The following is a 16,306-nucleotide window of genomic DNA, read 5'->3' as shown; positions in this document are numbered from 1 at the left end:
AGAGGCATAAAATACGATATAAATACAACAGCGTTTGCTTCGTATAAAACGAATAATTGCAACCAGTGTGAAAGTTATGGTCATTTCTACATTCCGAGCAACCTAGGATCCACTCTAGGGCGATGCTCCACAAGATCGAATAGTTAGGTCCTTAGAATTAAACGCCAGAAGCATAAAATACGATATAAATACAACAGCGGTTACATCGTATAAAACGAATAATTGCAACCAGTGTGAAAGTTATGGTCATTTCTACATTCCGAGCAACCTAGGATCCACTCTAGGGCGTAGCTCCACCAGATCGAATAGTTAGGTCCTTAGAAGTAAACGCCAGAGGCATAAAATACGATATAAATACAACAGCGTTTGCTTCGTATAAAACGAATAATTGCAACCAGTGTGAAAGTTATGGTCATTTCTACATTCCGAGCAACCTAGGATTCACTCTAGACCGTTGCTCCACAAGATCGAATAGTTAGGTCCTTAGAAGTAAACGCCAGAAGCATAAAATACAATATAAATACAACAGTTTTTCCATCGTATAAAAGGAATAATTGCAAACAGTGTGAAGGTAATGGTCATTTCTACGTTCCGGGCAAGCTAGGCTTCACCCTAGGCCGTTGTTCCACCAGATCGAATAGTTAGGGCCTAAGAAGTGAACGCCAGAAGCATTAAATGCAATAAAAATACAACAGTTTTTCCAATGTATAACAGGATTAATTGCAACCAGCTTGAAAGTGATGGTCATTTCTCCTTTCTGGGCAACCTAGGCTTCACTCTAGGGCGTTGCTCCACTAGATCGAATAGCTAGGGCCTTAGAAGTCAACGCCAGAAGCATAAAATACAATATAAATACAACAGTTTTTCCATCGTATAAAACGAATAATTGCAACCAGCGTGAAACTGATGGTCATTTCTTCTTTTCGAGCAACCTAGGTTTCACGCTAGTGCGTTGCTCCAACAGATTGAATAGTTGGGGCCTTAGAAGTCAACGCCCGAAGCATAAAATGCAATAAAAATACAACAGTGTTTCCATCGTATAAAACGAATAATTGAAACCAGTACGTAACTTATGGTCATTTCTACTTTCCGAGCAACCTAGGCTTCACCCTAGTGCGTTGCTCCAACGGAATGAATAGTTAGGGCCTTAGAAGTCAACGCCCGAACCATAAAATGCAAAAAAAATACAACAGTGTTTCCATCATATAACAGCAATAATTGCAACCAGTTTGAAAGTGATGGCCAATTCTACGTTCCGGGCAACCTAGGTTTCACACCAGGGCGTTGCTCCACCAGACCGAATAGTTACGGCCGAAGAAGTCAACGCCAGAAGCATAAAATACGATATAAATACAACAGCTTTTCCATCGTATAAAACGAATAATTGCAACCAGTGTGAAAGTAATGGCCATTTCTACGTTCCGAGCACCGTAGTCGTCTCTCTAGGGCGTTCCTCCACAACATCTAATAGCTACGGCCTTAGAAGACAACGCCAGAGGCATAAAATACAATATAAATACAACAGCTTTTCCATCGTATAAAACGAATAATTCCAACCAGTATGAAAGTTATGGTCATTTCTACTTTCCGAGCAACCTAGGCTTCACCCTAGGGCGTTGCTCCAACGGATTGAATAGTTAGGGCCTTAGAAGTCTACGCCCGAACCATAAAATGCAAAAAAAATACAACAGTGTTTCTATCATATGACAGGAATAATTGCGACCAGTTTGAAAGTGATGGACAATTCTACGTTCCGGGCAACCTAGACTTCACTCTAGGGCGTTGCTCCACCAGATCGAATAGTTAGTGCCTTAGAAGTCAACGCCAGAAGCATAAAATACGATATAAATACAACAGCGTTTGCATCGTATAAAACGAATAATTGCAACCAGTGTGATAGTTATGGTCATTTCTACATTCCGAGCAGCCTAGGATCCACTCTAGGGCGTTGCTCCACCAGATCGAATAGTTAGGTCCTTAGAAGTAAGCGCCAGAAGCATAAAATACGATATAAATACAACAGCGTTTCCATCGTGTAAAACGAATAATTGCAACCAGTGTGAAAGTTATGGTCATTTCTACATTCCGAGCAACCTAGGATCCACTCTAGGGCGTCGCTCCACCAGATCGAATAGTTAGGTCCTTAGAAGTAAACGCCAGAGGCATTAAATACAATATAAATACAACAGCGTTTGCATCGTATAAAACGAATAATTGCAACCAGTGTGAAAGTTATGGTCATTTCTACATTCTGAGCAACCTAGGCTTCATTCTAGGGCGTTGCTCCACCAGATCGAATAGTTAGGTCCTTAGAAGTAAACGCCAGAAGCATAAAATACGATATAAATACAACAGCTTTTCCATCGTATAAAAGGAATAATTGCAAACAGTGTGAAAGTAATGGTCATTTCTACGTTCCGGGCAACCTAGGCTTCACCCTACGGTGTTGTTCCACCAGATCGAATAGTTAGGGCCTAAGAAGTGAACGCCAGAAGCATAAAATATAATATAAATACAACAGCGTCTGCATCGTATAAAACGAATAATTGCAACCAGTGTGAAAGTTATGGTCATTTCTACATTCCGAGCAACCTAGGATCCACTCTAGGGCGATGCTCCACAAGATCGAATAGTTAGGTCCTTAGAATTAAACGCCAGAAGCATAAAATACGATATAAATACAACAGCTTTTCCATCGTATAAAACGAATAATTGCAACCAGTGTGAAAGTAATGGCCATTTCTACGTTCCGAGCACCGTAGTCGTCTCTCTAGGGCGTTCCTCCACAACATCTAATAGCTACGGCCTTAGAAGACAACGCCAGAGGCATAAAATACAATATAAATACAACAGCTTTTCCATCGTATAAAACGAATAATTCCAACCAGTATGAAAGTTATGGTCATTTCTACTTTCCGAGCAACCTAGGCTTCACCCTAGGGCGTTGCTCCAACGGATTGAATAGTTAGGGCCTTAGAAGTCAACGCCCGAACCATAAAATGCAAAAAAAAATACAACAGCGTTTCCACCATATAACAGGAATAATTGCAACTAATTTGGAAAGTGATGGCCAATTCTGCGTTCCGGGCAACCTAGGCTTCACTCTAGGGCGTTGCTCCACCAGATCGAAAAGTTAGTGCCTTAGAAGTCAACGCCAGAAGCATAAAATACAATATAAATACAACAGCTTTTCCATCGTATAAAACGGATAATTGCAACCAGTATGAAACTTATGGTCACTTCTACCTTCCGAGCAACCTAGGCTTCACCCTAGGGCGTTGCTCCCACAGATTGAATAGTTAGGCCCTTAGAAGTCTACGCCCGAACCATAAAATGCAAAAATAATACAACAGTGTTTCTATCATATGACAGGAATAATTGCGACCAGTTTGAAAGTGATGGACAATTCTACGTTCCGGGCAACCTAGACTTCACTCTAGGGCGTTGCTCCACCAGATCGAATAGTTAGTGCCTTAGAAGTCAACGCCAGAAGCATAAAATACGATATAAATACAACAGCGTTTGCATCGTATAAAACGAATAATTGCAACCAGTGTGATAGTTATGGTCATTTCTACATTCCGAGCAGCCTAGGATCCACTCTAGGGCGTTGCTCCACCAGATCGAATAGTTAGGTCCTTAGAAGTAAGCGCCAGAAGCATAAAATACGATATAAATACAACAGCGTTTCCATCGTGTAAAACGAATAATTGCAACCAGTGTGAAAGTTATGGTCATTTCTACATTCCGAGCAACCTAGGATCCACTCTAGGGCGTCGATCCACCAGATCGAATAGTTAGGTCCTTAGAAGTAAACGCCAGAGGCATTAAATACAATATAAATACAACAGCGTTTGCATCGTATAAAACGAATAATTGCAACCAGTGTGAAAGTTATGGTCATTTCTACATTCTGAGCAACCTAGGCTTCATTCTAGGGCGTTGCTCCACCAGATCGAATAGTTAGGTCCTTAGAAGTAAACGCCAGAAGCATAAAATACGATATAAATACAACAGCTTTTCCATCGTATAAAAGGAATAATTGCAAACAGTGTGAAAGTAATGGTCATTTCTACGTTCCGGGCAACCTAGGCTTCACCCTACGGTGTTGTTCCACCAGATCGAATAGTTAGGGCCTAAGAAGTGAACGCCAGAAGCATAAAATATAATATAAATACAACAGCGTCTGCATCGTATAAAACGAATAATTGCAACCAGTGTGAAAGTTATGGTCATTTCTACATTCCGAGCAACCTAGGATCCACTCTAGGGCGATGCTCCACAAGATCGAATAGTTAGGTCCTTAGAATTAAACGCCAGAAGCATAAAATACGATATAAATACAACAGCGGTTACATCGTATAAAACGAATAATTGCAACCAGTGTGAAAGTTATGGTCATTTCTACATTCCGAGCAACCTAGGATCCACTCTAGGGCGTAGCTCCACCAGATCGAATAGTTAGGTCCTTAGAAGTAAACGCCAGAAGCATAAAATACAATATAAATACAACAGTTTTTCCATCGTATAAAAGGAATAATTGCAAACAGTGTGAAGGTAATGGTCATTTCTACGTTCCGGGCAAGCTAGGCTTCACCCTAGGCCGTTGTTCCACCAGATCGAATAGTTAGGGCCTAAGAAGTGAACGCCAGAAGCATTAAATGCAATAAAAATACAACAGTTTTTCCAATGTATAACAGGATTAATTGCAACCAGTTTGAAAGTGATGGTCATTTCTCCTTTCTGGGCAACCTAGGCTTCACTCTATGGCGTTGCTCCACTAGATCGAATAGCTAGGGCCTTAGAAGTCAACGCCAGAAGCATAAAATACAATATAAATACAACAGATTTTCCATCGTATAAAACGAATAATTGCAACCAGCGTGAAACTGATGGTCATTTCTTCTTTTCGAGCAACCTAGGTTTCACGCTAGGGCGTTGCTCCAACAGATTGAATAGTTGGGGCCTTAGAAGTCAACGCCCGAAGCATAAAATGCAATAAAAATACAACAGTGTTTCCATCGTATAAAACGAATAATTGAAACCAGTACGTAACTTATGGTCATTTCTACTTTCCGAGCAACCTAGGCTTCACCCTAGTGCGTTGCTCCAACGGATTGAATAGTTAGGGCCTTAGAAGTCAACGCCCGAACCATAAAATGCAAAAAAAATACAACAGTGTTTCCATCATATAACAGCAATAATTGCAACCAGTTTGAAAGTGATGGCCAATTCTACGTTCCGGGCAACCTAGGTTTCACACCAGGGCGTTGCTCCACCAGACCGAATAGTTACGGCCGAAGAAGTCAACGCCAGAAGCATAAAATACGATATAAATACAACAGCTTTTCCATCGTATAAAACGAATAATTGCAACCAGTGTGAAAGTAATGGCCATTTCTACGTTCCGAGCACCGTAGTCGTCTCTCTAGGGCGTTCCTCCACAACATCTAATAGCTACGGCCTTAGAAGACAACGCCAGAGGCATAAAATACAATATAAATACAACAGCTTTTCCATCGTACAAAACGAGTAATTCCAACCAGTATGAAAGTTATGGTCATTTCTACTTTCCGAGCAACCTAGGCTTCACCCTAGGGCGTGGCTCCAACGGATTGAATAGTTAGGGCCTTAGAAGTCAACGCCCGAACCATAAAATGCAAAAAAAAATACAACAGTGTTTCCACCATATAACAGGAATAATTGCAACTAATTTGGAAAGTGATGGCCAATTCTGCGTTCCGGGCAACCTAGGCTTCACTCTAGGGCGTTGCTCCACCAGATCGAAAAGTTAGTGCCTTAGAAGTCAACGCCAGAAGCATAAAATACAATATAAATACAACAGCTTTTCCATCGTATAAAACGGATAATTGCAACCAGTATGAAACTTATGGTCACTTCTACTTTCCGAGCAACCTAGGCTTCACCCTAGGGCGTTGCTCCCACAGATTGAATAGTTAGGCCCTTAGAAGTCTACGCCCGAACCATAAAATGCAAAAAAAATACAACAGTGTTTCTATCATATGACAGGAATAATTGCGACCAGTTTGAAAGTGATGGACAATTCTACGTTCCGGGCAACCTAGACTTCACTCTAGGGCGTTGCTCCACCAGATCGAATAGTTAGTGCCTTAGAAGTCAACGCCAGAAGCATAAAATACGATATAAATACAACAGCGTTTGCATCGTATAAAACGAATAATTGCAAACAGGGTGAAAGTTATGGTCATTTCTACATTCCGAGCAGCCTAGGATCCACTCTAGGGCGTTGCTCCACTAGATCGAATAGTTAGGTCCTTAGAAGTAAGCGCCAGAAGCATAAAATACGATATAAATACAACAGCGTTTGCATCGTATAAAACGAATAATTGCAACCAGTGTGAGAGTTATGGTTATTTCTACATTCCGAGCAACCTAGGATTCACTCTAGACCGTTTCTCCACAAGATCGAATAGTTAGGTCCTTAGAAGTAAACGCCAGAAGCATAAAATACGATATAAATACAACAGCTTTTCCATCGTATAAAAGGAATAATTGCAAACAGTGTGAAGGTAATGGTCATTTCTACCTTCCGAGCAACCTAGGCTTCACCCTAGGGCGTTGCTCCCACAGATTGAATAGTTAGGCCCTTAGAAGTCTACGCCCGAACCATAAAATGCAAAAATAATACAACAGTGTTTCTATCATATGACAGGAATAATTGCGACCAGTTTGAAAGTGATGGACAATTCTACGTTCCGGGCAACCTAGACTTCACTCTAGGGCGTTGCTCCACCAGATCGAATAGTTAGTGCCTTAGAAGTCAACGCCAGAAGCATAAAATACGATATAAATACAACAGCGTTTGCATCGTATAAAACGAATAATTGCAACCAGTGTGATAGTTATGGTCATTTCTACATTCCGAGCAGCCTAGGATCCACTCTAGGGCGTTGCTCCACCAGATCGAATAGTTAGGTCCTTAGAAGTAAGCGCCAGAAGCATAAAATACGATATAAATACAACAGCGTTTCCATCGTGTAAAACGAATAATTGCAACCAGTGTGAAAGTTATGGTCATTTCTACATTCCGAGCAACCTAGGATCCACTCTAGGGCGTCGCTCCACCAGATCGAATAGTTAGGTCCTTAGAAGTAAACGCCAGAGGCATTAAATACAATATAAATACAACAGCGTTTGCATCGTATAAAACGAATAATTGCAACCAGTGTGAAAGTTATGGTCATTTCTACATTCTGAGCAACCTAGGCTTCATTCTAGGGCGTTGCTCCACCAGATCGAATAGTTAGGTCCTTAGAAGTAAACGCCAGAAGCATAAAATACGATATAAATACAACAGCTTTTCCATCGTATAAAAGGAATAATTGCAAACAGTGTGAAAGTAATGGTCATTTCTACGTTCCGGGCAACCTAGGCTTCACCCTACGGTGTTGTTCCACCAGATCGAATAGTTAGGGCCTAAGAAGTGAACGCCAGAAGCATAAAATATAATATAAATACAACAGCGTCTGCATCGTATAAAACGAATAATTGCAACCAGTGTGAAAGTTATGGTCATTTCTACATTCCGAGCAACCTAGGATCCACTCTAGGGCGATGCTCCACAAGATCGAATAGTTAGGTCCTTAGAATTAAACGCCAGAAGCATAAAATACGATATAAATACAACAGCGGTTACATCGTATAAAACGAATAATTGCAACCAGTGTGAAAGTTATGGTCATTTCTACATTCCGAGCAACCTAGGATCCACTCTAGGGCGTAGCTCCACCAGATCGAATAGTTAGGTCCTTAGAAGTAAACGCCAGAAGCATAAAATACAATATAAATACAACAGTTTTTCCATCGTATAAAAGGAATAATTGCAAACAGTGTGAAGGTAATGGTCATTTCTACGTTCCGGGCAAGCTAGGCTTCACCCTAGGCCGTTGTTCCACCAGATCGAATAGTTAGGGCCTAAGAAGTGAACGCCAGAAGCATTAAATGCAATAAAAATACAACAGTTTTTCCAATGTATAACAGGATTAATTGCAACCAGTTTGAAAGTGATGGTCATTTCTCCTTTCTGGGCAACCTAGGCTTCACTCTATGGCGTTGCTCCACTAGATCGAATAGCTAGGGCCTTAGAAGTCAACGCCAGAAGCATAAAATACAATATAAATACAACAGATTTTCCATCGTATAAAACGAATAATTGCAACCAGCGTGAAACTGATGGTCATTTCTTCTTTTCGAGCAACCTAGGTTTCACGCTAGGGCGTTGCTCCAACAGATTGAATAGTTGGGGCCTTAGAAGTCAACGCCCGAAGCATAAAATGCAATAAAAATACAACAGTGTTTCCATCGTATAAAACGAATAATTGAAACCAGTACGTAACTTATGGTCATTTCTACTTTCCGAGCAACCTAGGCTTCACCCTAGTGCGTTGCTCCAACGGATTGAATAGTTAGGGCCTTAGAAGTCAACGCCCGAACCATAAAATGCAAAAAAAATACAACAGTGTTTCCATCATATAACAGCAATAATTGCAACCAGTTTGAAAGTGATGGCCAATTCTACGTTCCGGGCAACCTAGGTTTCACACCAGGGCGTTGCTCCACCAGACCGAATAGTTACGGCCGAAGAAGTCAACGCCAGAAGCATAAAATACGATATAAATACAACAGCTTTTCCATCGTATAAAACGAATAATTGCAACCAGTGTGAAAGTAATGGCCATTTCTACGTTCCGAGCACCGTAGTCGTCTCTCTAGGGCGTTCCTCCACAACATCTAATAGCTACGGCCTTAGAAGACAACGCCAGAGGCATAAAATACAATATAAATACAACAGCTTTTCCATCGTACAAAACGAGTAATTCCAACCAGTATGAAAGTTATGGTCATTTCTACTTTCCGAGCAACCTAGGCTTCACCCTAGGGCGTGGCTCCAACGGATTGAATAGTTAGGGCCTTAGAAGTCAACGCCCGAACCATAAAATGCAAAAAAAAATACAACAGTGTTTCCACCATATAACAGGAATAATTGCAACTAATTTGGAAAGTGATGGCCAATTCTGCGTTCCGGGCAACCTAGGCTTCACTCTAGGGCGTTGCTCCACCAGATCGAAAAGTTAGTGCCTTAGAAGTCAACGCCAGAAGCATAAAATACAATATAAATACAACAGCTTTTCCATCGTATAAAACGGATAATTGCAACCAGTATGAAACTTATGGTCACTTCTACTTTCCGAGCAACCTAGGCTTCACCCTAGGGCGTTGCTCCCACAGATTGAATAGTTAGGCCCTTAGAAGTCTACGCCCGAACCATAAAATGCAAAAAAAATACAACAGTGTTTCTATCATATGACAGGAATAATTGCGACCAGTTTGAAAGTGATGGACAATTCTACGTTCCGGGCAACCTAGACTTCACTCTAGGGCGTTGCTCCACCAGATCGAATAGTTAGTGCCTTAGAAGTCAACGCCAGAAGCATAAAATACGATATAAATACAACAGCGTTTGCATCGTATAAAACGAATAATTGCAAACAGGGTGAAAGTTATGGTCATTTCTACATTCCGAGCAGCCTAGGATCCACTCTAGGGCGTTGCTCCACTAGATCGAATAGTTAGGTCCTTAGAAGTAAGCGCCAGAAGCATAAAATACGATATAAATACAACAGCGTTTGCATCGTATAAAACGAATAATTGCAACCAGTGTGAGAGTTATGGTTATTTCTACATTCCGAGCAACCTAGGATTCACTCTAGACCGTTTCTCCACAAGATCGAATAGTTAGGTCCTTAGAAGTAAACGCCAGAAGCATAAAATACGATATAAATACAACAGCTTTTCCATCGTATAAAAGGAATAATTGCAAACAGTGTGAAGGTAATGGTCATTTCTACGTTCCGGGCAAGCTAGGCTTCACCCTAGGCCGTTGTTCCACCAGATCGAATAGTTAGGGCCTAAGAAGTGAACGCCAGAAGCATAAAATGCAATAAAAATACAACAGTATTTCCATCATATAACAGGAATAATTGCAACCAGTTTGAAAGTGTTGACCAATTCTACGTTCCGGGCAACCTAGGCTTCACTCTAGGGCGTTGCTCCACCAGATCGTATAGTTAGTGGCTTAGAAGTCAACGCCAGAAGCATAAAATACAATATAAATACAACAGTTTTACCATCGCATAAAACGAATAATTGCTACCAGTATGAAACAAATGGTCATTTCTACTTTCCGAGCAAGCTAGGCTTCACCCTAGGGCGTTGCTCCAACGGATTGAATAGTTAGGACCTTAGAAGTGAACGCCCGAACCATAAAATGCAAAAAAAATACAACAGTGTATCCTACATATAACAGGAATAATTACAACCAGTTTGAAAGTGATAGCCAATTCTACGTTCCGGGCAACCTAGGCTTCTCTCTAGGGCGTTGCTCCACCAGATCGAATAGATAGTGCCTTAGAAGTCAACGCCAGAGGCTTAAAATACAATATAAATACAACAGCGTTTCCATCGTATAAAACGAATAACTGCAACCAGTGTGAAAGTTATGGTCATTTCCACATTCCGAGTAACCTAGGCTTCACTCTAGGGCGTTGCCCCACCAGATCGAATAGTTAGGTCCTTAGAAGTCAACGCCAGAAGCATAAAATACGATATAAATACAACAGCTTTTCCATCGTATAAAACGAATAATTGCAACCAGTGCGAAAGTAATGGTCATTTCTACGTTCCGAGCACCCTAGGCGTCTCTCTAGGGCGTTGCTCCACCACATCTAATAGCTACGGCCGTAGAAGTCAACGCCAGAGGCATTAAATACAATATAAATACAACAGCTTTTCAATCGTACAAAACGAATAATTGCAACCAGTGTGAAAGTTATGGTCATTTCTACATTCCGAGCAACCTAGGCTTCATTCTAGGGCGTTGCTCCACCAGATCGAATAGTTAGGTCCTTAGAAGTAAACGCCAGAAGCATAAAATACGATATAAATACAACAGTTTTTCCATCGTATAAAAGGAATAATTGCAAACAGTGTGAAAGTAATGATCATTCCTACGTTCTGGGCAACCTAGGCTTCACCCTACGGCGTTGTTCCACCAGATCGAATAGTTAGGGCCTAAGAAGTGCACGCCAGAAGCATAAAATACAATATAAATACAACAGCGTCTGCATCGTATAAAACGAATAATTGCAACCAGTGTGAAAGTTATGGTCATTTCTACTTTCCGAGCAAGCTAGGCTTCACCCTAGGGCGTTGCTCCAACAGATTGAATAGTTAGGACCTTGGAAGTGAACGCCCGAACCATAAATTGCAAAAAAAATACAACACTGTTTCCATCATATAACAGGAATAGTTGCAACCAGTTTGAAAGTGATAGCCAATTCTACGTTCCGGGCAACCTAGGCTTCTCTCTAGGGTGTTGCTCCACCAGATCGGATAGATAGTGCCTTAGAAGTCAACGCCAGAGGCATAAAATACAATATAAATACAACAGCGTTTCCATCGTATAAAACGAATAATTGCAACCAGTGTGAAAGTTATGGTCATTTCCACATTCCGAGTAACCTAGGCGTCTCTCTAGGGCGTTGCTCCACCACATCTAATAGCTACGGCCTTAGAAGTCAACGCCAGAGGCATTAAATACAATATAAATACAACAGCTTTTCCATCGTATAAAACGAATAATTGCAACCAGTGTGAAAGTTATGGTCATTTCTACATTCCGAGCAACCTGGGCTTCATTCTAGGGCGTTGCTCCACCAGATCGAATAGTTAGGTCCTTAGAAGTAAACGCCAGAAGCATAAAATACGATATAAATACAAAAGCTTTTCCATCGTATAAAAGGAATAATTGCAAACAGTGTGAAAGTAATGGTCATTTCTACGTTCCGGGCAACCTAGGCTTCACCCTACGGCGTTGTTCCACCAGATCGAATAGTTAGGGCCTAAGAAGTGAACGCCAGAAGCATAAAATACAATATAAATACATCAGCGTCTGCATCGTATAAAACGAATAATTGCAACCAGTGTGAAAGTTATGGTCATTTCTACATTCCGAGCAACCTAGGATCCACTCTAGGGCGATGCTCCACAAGATCGAATAGTTAGGTCCTTAGAATTAAACGCCAGAAGCATAAAATACGATATAAATACAACAGCGGTTCCATCGTATAAAACGAATAATTGCAACCAGTGTGAAAGTTATGGTCATTTCTACATTCCGAGCAACCTAGGATCGACTCTAGGGCGTAGCTCCACCAGATCGAATAGTTAGGTCCTTAGAAGTAAACGCCAGAGGCATAAAATACGATATAAATACAACAGCGTTTGCATCGTATAAAACGAATAATTGCAACCAGTGTGAAAGTTATGGTCATTTCTACATTCCGAGCAACCTAGGATCCACTCTAGGGCGATGCTCCACAAGATCGAATAGTTAGGTCCTTAGAATTAAACGCCAGAAGCATAAAATACGATATAAATACAACAGCGGTTACATCGTATAAAACGAATAATTGCAACCAGTGTGAAAGTTATGGTCATTTCTACATTCCGAGCAACCTAGGATCCACTCTAGGGCGTAGCTCCACCAGATCGAATAGTTAGGTCCTTAGAAGTAAACGCCAGAGGCATAAAATACGATATAAATACAACAGCGTTTGCTTCGTATAAAACGAATAATTGCAACCAGTGTGAAAGTTATGGTCATTTCTACATTCCGAGCAACCTAGGATTCACTCTAGACCGTTGCTCCACAAGATCGAATAGTTAGGTCCTTAGAAGTAAACGCCAGAAGCATAAAATACAATATAAATACAACAGTTTTTCCATCGTATAAAAGGAATAATTGCAAACAGTGTGAAGGTAATCGTCATTTCTACGTTCCGGGCAAGCTAGGCTTCACCCTAGGCCGTTGTTCCACCAGATCGAATAGTTAGGGCCTAAGAAGTGAACGCCAGAAGCATTAAATGCAATAAAAATACAACAGTTTTTCCAATGTATAACAGGATTAATTGCAACCAGTTTGAAAGTGATGGTCATTTCTCCTTTCTGGGCAACCTAGGCTTCACTCTAGGGCGTTGCTCCACTAGATCGAATAGCTAGGGCCTTAGAAGTCAACGCCAGAAGCATAAAATACAATATAAATACAACAGTTTTTCCATCGTATAAAACGAATAATTGCAACCAGCGTGAAACTGATGGTCATTTCTTCTTTTCGAGCAACCTAGGTTTCACGCTAGGGCGTTGCTCCAACAGATTGAATAGTTGGGGCCTTAGAAGTCAACGCCCGAAGCATAAAATGCAATAAAAATACAACAGTGTTTCCATCGTATAAAACGAATAATTGAAACCAGTACGTAACTTATGGTCATTTCTACTTTCCGAGCAACCTAGGCTTCACCCTAGTGCGTTGCTCCAACGGATTGAATAGTTAGGGCCTTAGAAGTCAACGCCCGAACCATAAAATGCAAAAAAAATACAACAGTGTTTCCATCATATAACAGCAATAATTGCAACCAGTTTGAAAGTGATGGCCAATTCTACGTTCCGGGCAACCTAGGTTTCACACCAGGGCGTTGCTCCACCAGACCGAATAGTTACGGACGAAGAAGTCAACGCCAGAAGCATAAAATACGATATAAATACAACAGCTTTTCCATCGTATAAAACGAATAATTGCAACCAGTGTGAAAGTAATGGCCATTTCTACGTTCCGAGCACCGTAGTCGTCTCTCTAGGGCGTTCCTCCACAACATCTAATAGCTACGGCCTTAGAAGACAACGCCAGAGGCATAAAATACAATATAAATACAACAGCTTTTCCATCGTATAAAACGAATAATTCCAACCAGTATGAAAGTTATGGTCATTTCTACTTTCCGAGCAACCTAGGCTTCACCCTAGGGCGTTGCTCCAACGGATTGAATAGTTAGGGCCTTAGAAGTCAACGCCCGAACCATAAAATGCAAAAAAAAATACAACAGTGTTTCCACCATATAACAGGAATAATTGCAACTAATTTGGAAAGTGATGGCCAATTCTGCGTTCCGGGCAACCTAGGCTTCACTCTAGGGCGTTGCTCCACCAGATCGAAAAGTTAGTGCCTTAGAAGTCAACGCCAGAAGCATAAAATACAATATAAATACAACAGCTTTTCCATCGTATAAAACGGATAATTGCAACCAGTATGAAACTTATGGTCACTTCTACTTTCCGAGCAACCTAGGCTTCACCCTAGGGCGTTGCTCCCACAGATTGAATAGTTAGGCCCTTAGAAGTCTACGCCCGAACCATAAAATGCAAAAAAAATACAACAGTGTTTCTATCATATGACAGGAATAATTGCGACCAGTTTGAAAGTGATGGACAATTCTACGTTCCGGGCAACCTAGACTTCACTCTAGGGCGTTGCTCCACCAGATCGAATAGTTAGTGCCTTAGAAGTCAACGCCAGAAGCTTAAAATACGATATAAATACAACAGCGCTTGCATCGTATAAAACGAATAATTGCAACCAGTGTGATAGTTATGGTCATTTCTACATTCCGAGCAGCCTAGGATCCACTCTAGGGCGTTGCTCCACCAGATCGAATAGTTAGGTCCTTAGAAGTAAGCGCCAGAAGCATAAAATACGATATAAATACAACAGCGTTTCCATCGTATAAATCGAATAATTGCAACCAGTGTGAAAGTTATGGTCATTTCTACATTCCGAGCAGCCTAGGATCCACTCTAGGGCGTTGCTCCACCAGATCGAATAGTTAGGTCCTTAGAAGTAAGCGCCAGAAGCATAAAATACGATATAAATACAACAGCGTTTGCATCGTATAAAACGAATAATTGCAACCAGTGTGAGAGTTATGGTTATTTCTACATTCCGAGCAACCTAGGATTCACTCTAGACCGTTTCTCCACAAGATCGAATAGTTAGGTCCTTAGAAGTAAACGCCAGAAGCATAAAATACGATATAAATACAACAGCTTTTCCATCGTATAAAAGGAATAATTGCAAACAGTGTGAAGGTAATGGTCATTTCTACGTTCCGGGCAAGCTAGGCTTCACCCTAGGCCGTTGTTCCACCAGATCGAATAGTTAGGGCCTAAGAAGTGAACGCCAGAAGCATAAAATGCAATAAAAATACAACAGTATTTCCATCATATAACAGGAATAATTGCAACCAGTTTGAAAGTGTTGACCAATTCTACGTTCCGGGCAACCTAGGCTTCACTCTAGGGCGTTGCTCCACCAGATCGTATAGTTAGTGGCTTAGAAGTCAACGCCAGAAGCATAAAATACAATATAAATACAACAGTTTTACCATCGCATAAAACGAATAATTGCTACCAGTATGAAACAAATGGTCATTTCTACTTTCCGAGCAAGCTAGGCTTCACCCTAGGGCGTTGCTCCAACGGATTGAATAGTTAGGACCTTAGAAGTGAACGCCCGAACCATAAAATGCAAAAAAAATACAACAGTGTTTCCTACATATAACAGGAATAATTACAACCAGTTTGAAAGTGATAGCCAATTCTACGTTCCGGGCAACCTAGGCTTCTCTCTAGGGCGTTGCTCCACCAGATCGAATAGATAGTGCCTTAGAAGTCAACGCCAGAGGCTTAAAATACAATATAAATACAACAGCGTTTCCATCGTATAAAACGAATAATTGCAACCAGTGTGAAAGTTATGGTCATTTCTACTTCCGAGCAAGCTAGGCTTCACCCTAGGGCGTTGCTCCAACAGATTGAATAGTTAGGACCTTAGAAGTGAACGCCCGAACCATAAATTGCAAAAAAAATACAACAGTGTTTCCATCATATAACAGGAATAGTTGCAACCAGTTTGAAAGTGATAGCCAATTCTACGTTCCGGGCAACCTAGGCTTCTCTCTAGGGTGTTGCTCCACCAGATCGGATAGATAGTGCCTTAGAAGTCAACGCCAGAGGCATAAAATACAATATAAATACAACAGCGTTTCCATCGTATAAAACGAATAATTGCAACCAGTGTGAAAGTTATGGTCATTTCCACATTCCGAATAACCTAGGCGTCTCTCTAGGGCGTTGCTCCACCACATCTAATAGCTACGGCCTTAGAAGTCAACGCCAGAGGCATTAAATACAATATAAATACAACAGCTTTTCCATCGTATAAAACGAATAATTGCAACCAGTGTGAAAGTTATGGTCATTTCTACATTCCGAGCAACCTGGGCTTCATTCTAGGGCGTTGCTCCACCAGATCGAATAGTTAGGTCCTTAGAAGTAAACGCCAGAAGCATAAAATACGATATAAATACAAAAG

This window comes from Calliopsis andreniformis, unplaced genomic scaffold (genome assembly GCF_051401765.1).
Source record: "Calliopsis andreniformis isolate RMS-2024a unplaced genomic scaffold, iyCalAndr_principal scaffold0027, whole genome shotgun sequence".
Lineage (NCBI taxonomy): Eukaryota > Metazoa > Arthropoda > Insecta > Hymenoptera > Andrenidae > Calliopsis > Calliopsis andreniformis.
Note: the sequence above shows the minus strand (reverse complement) of the source record.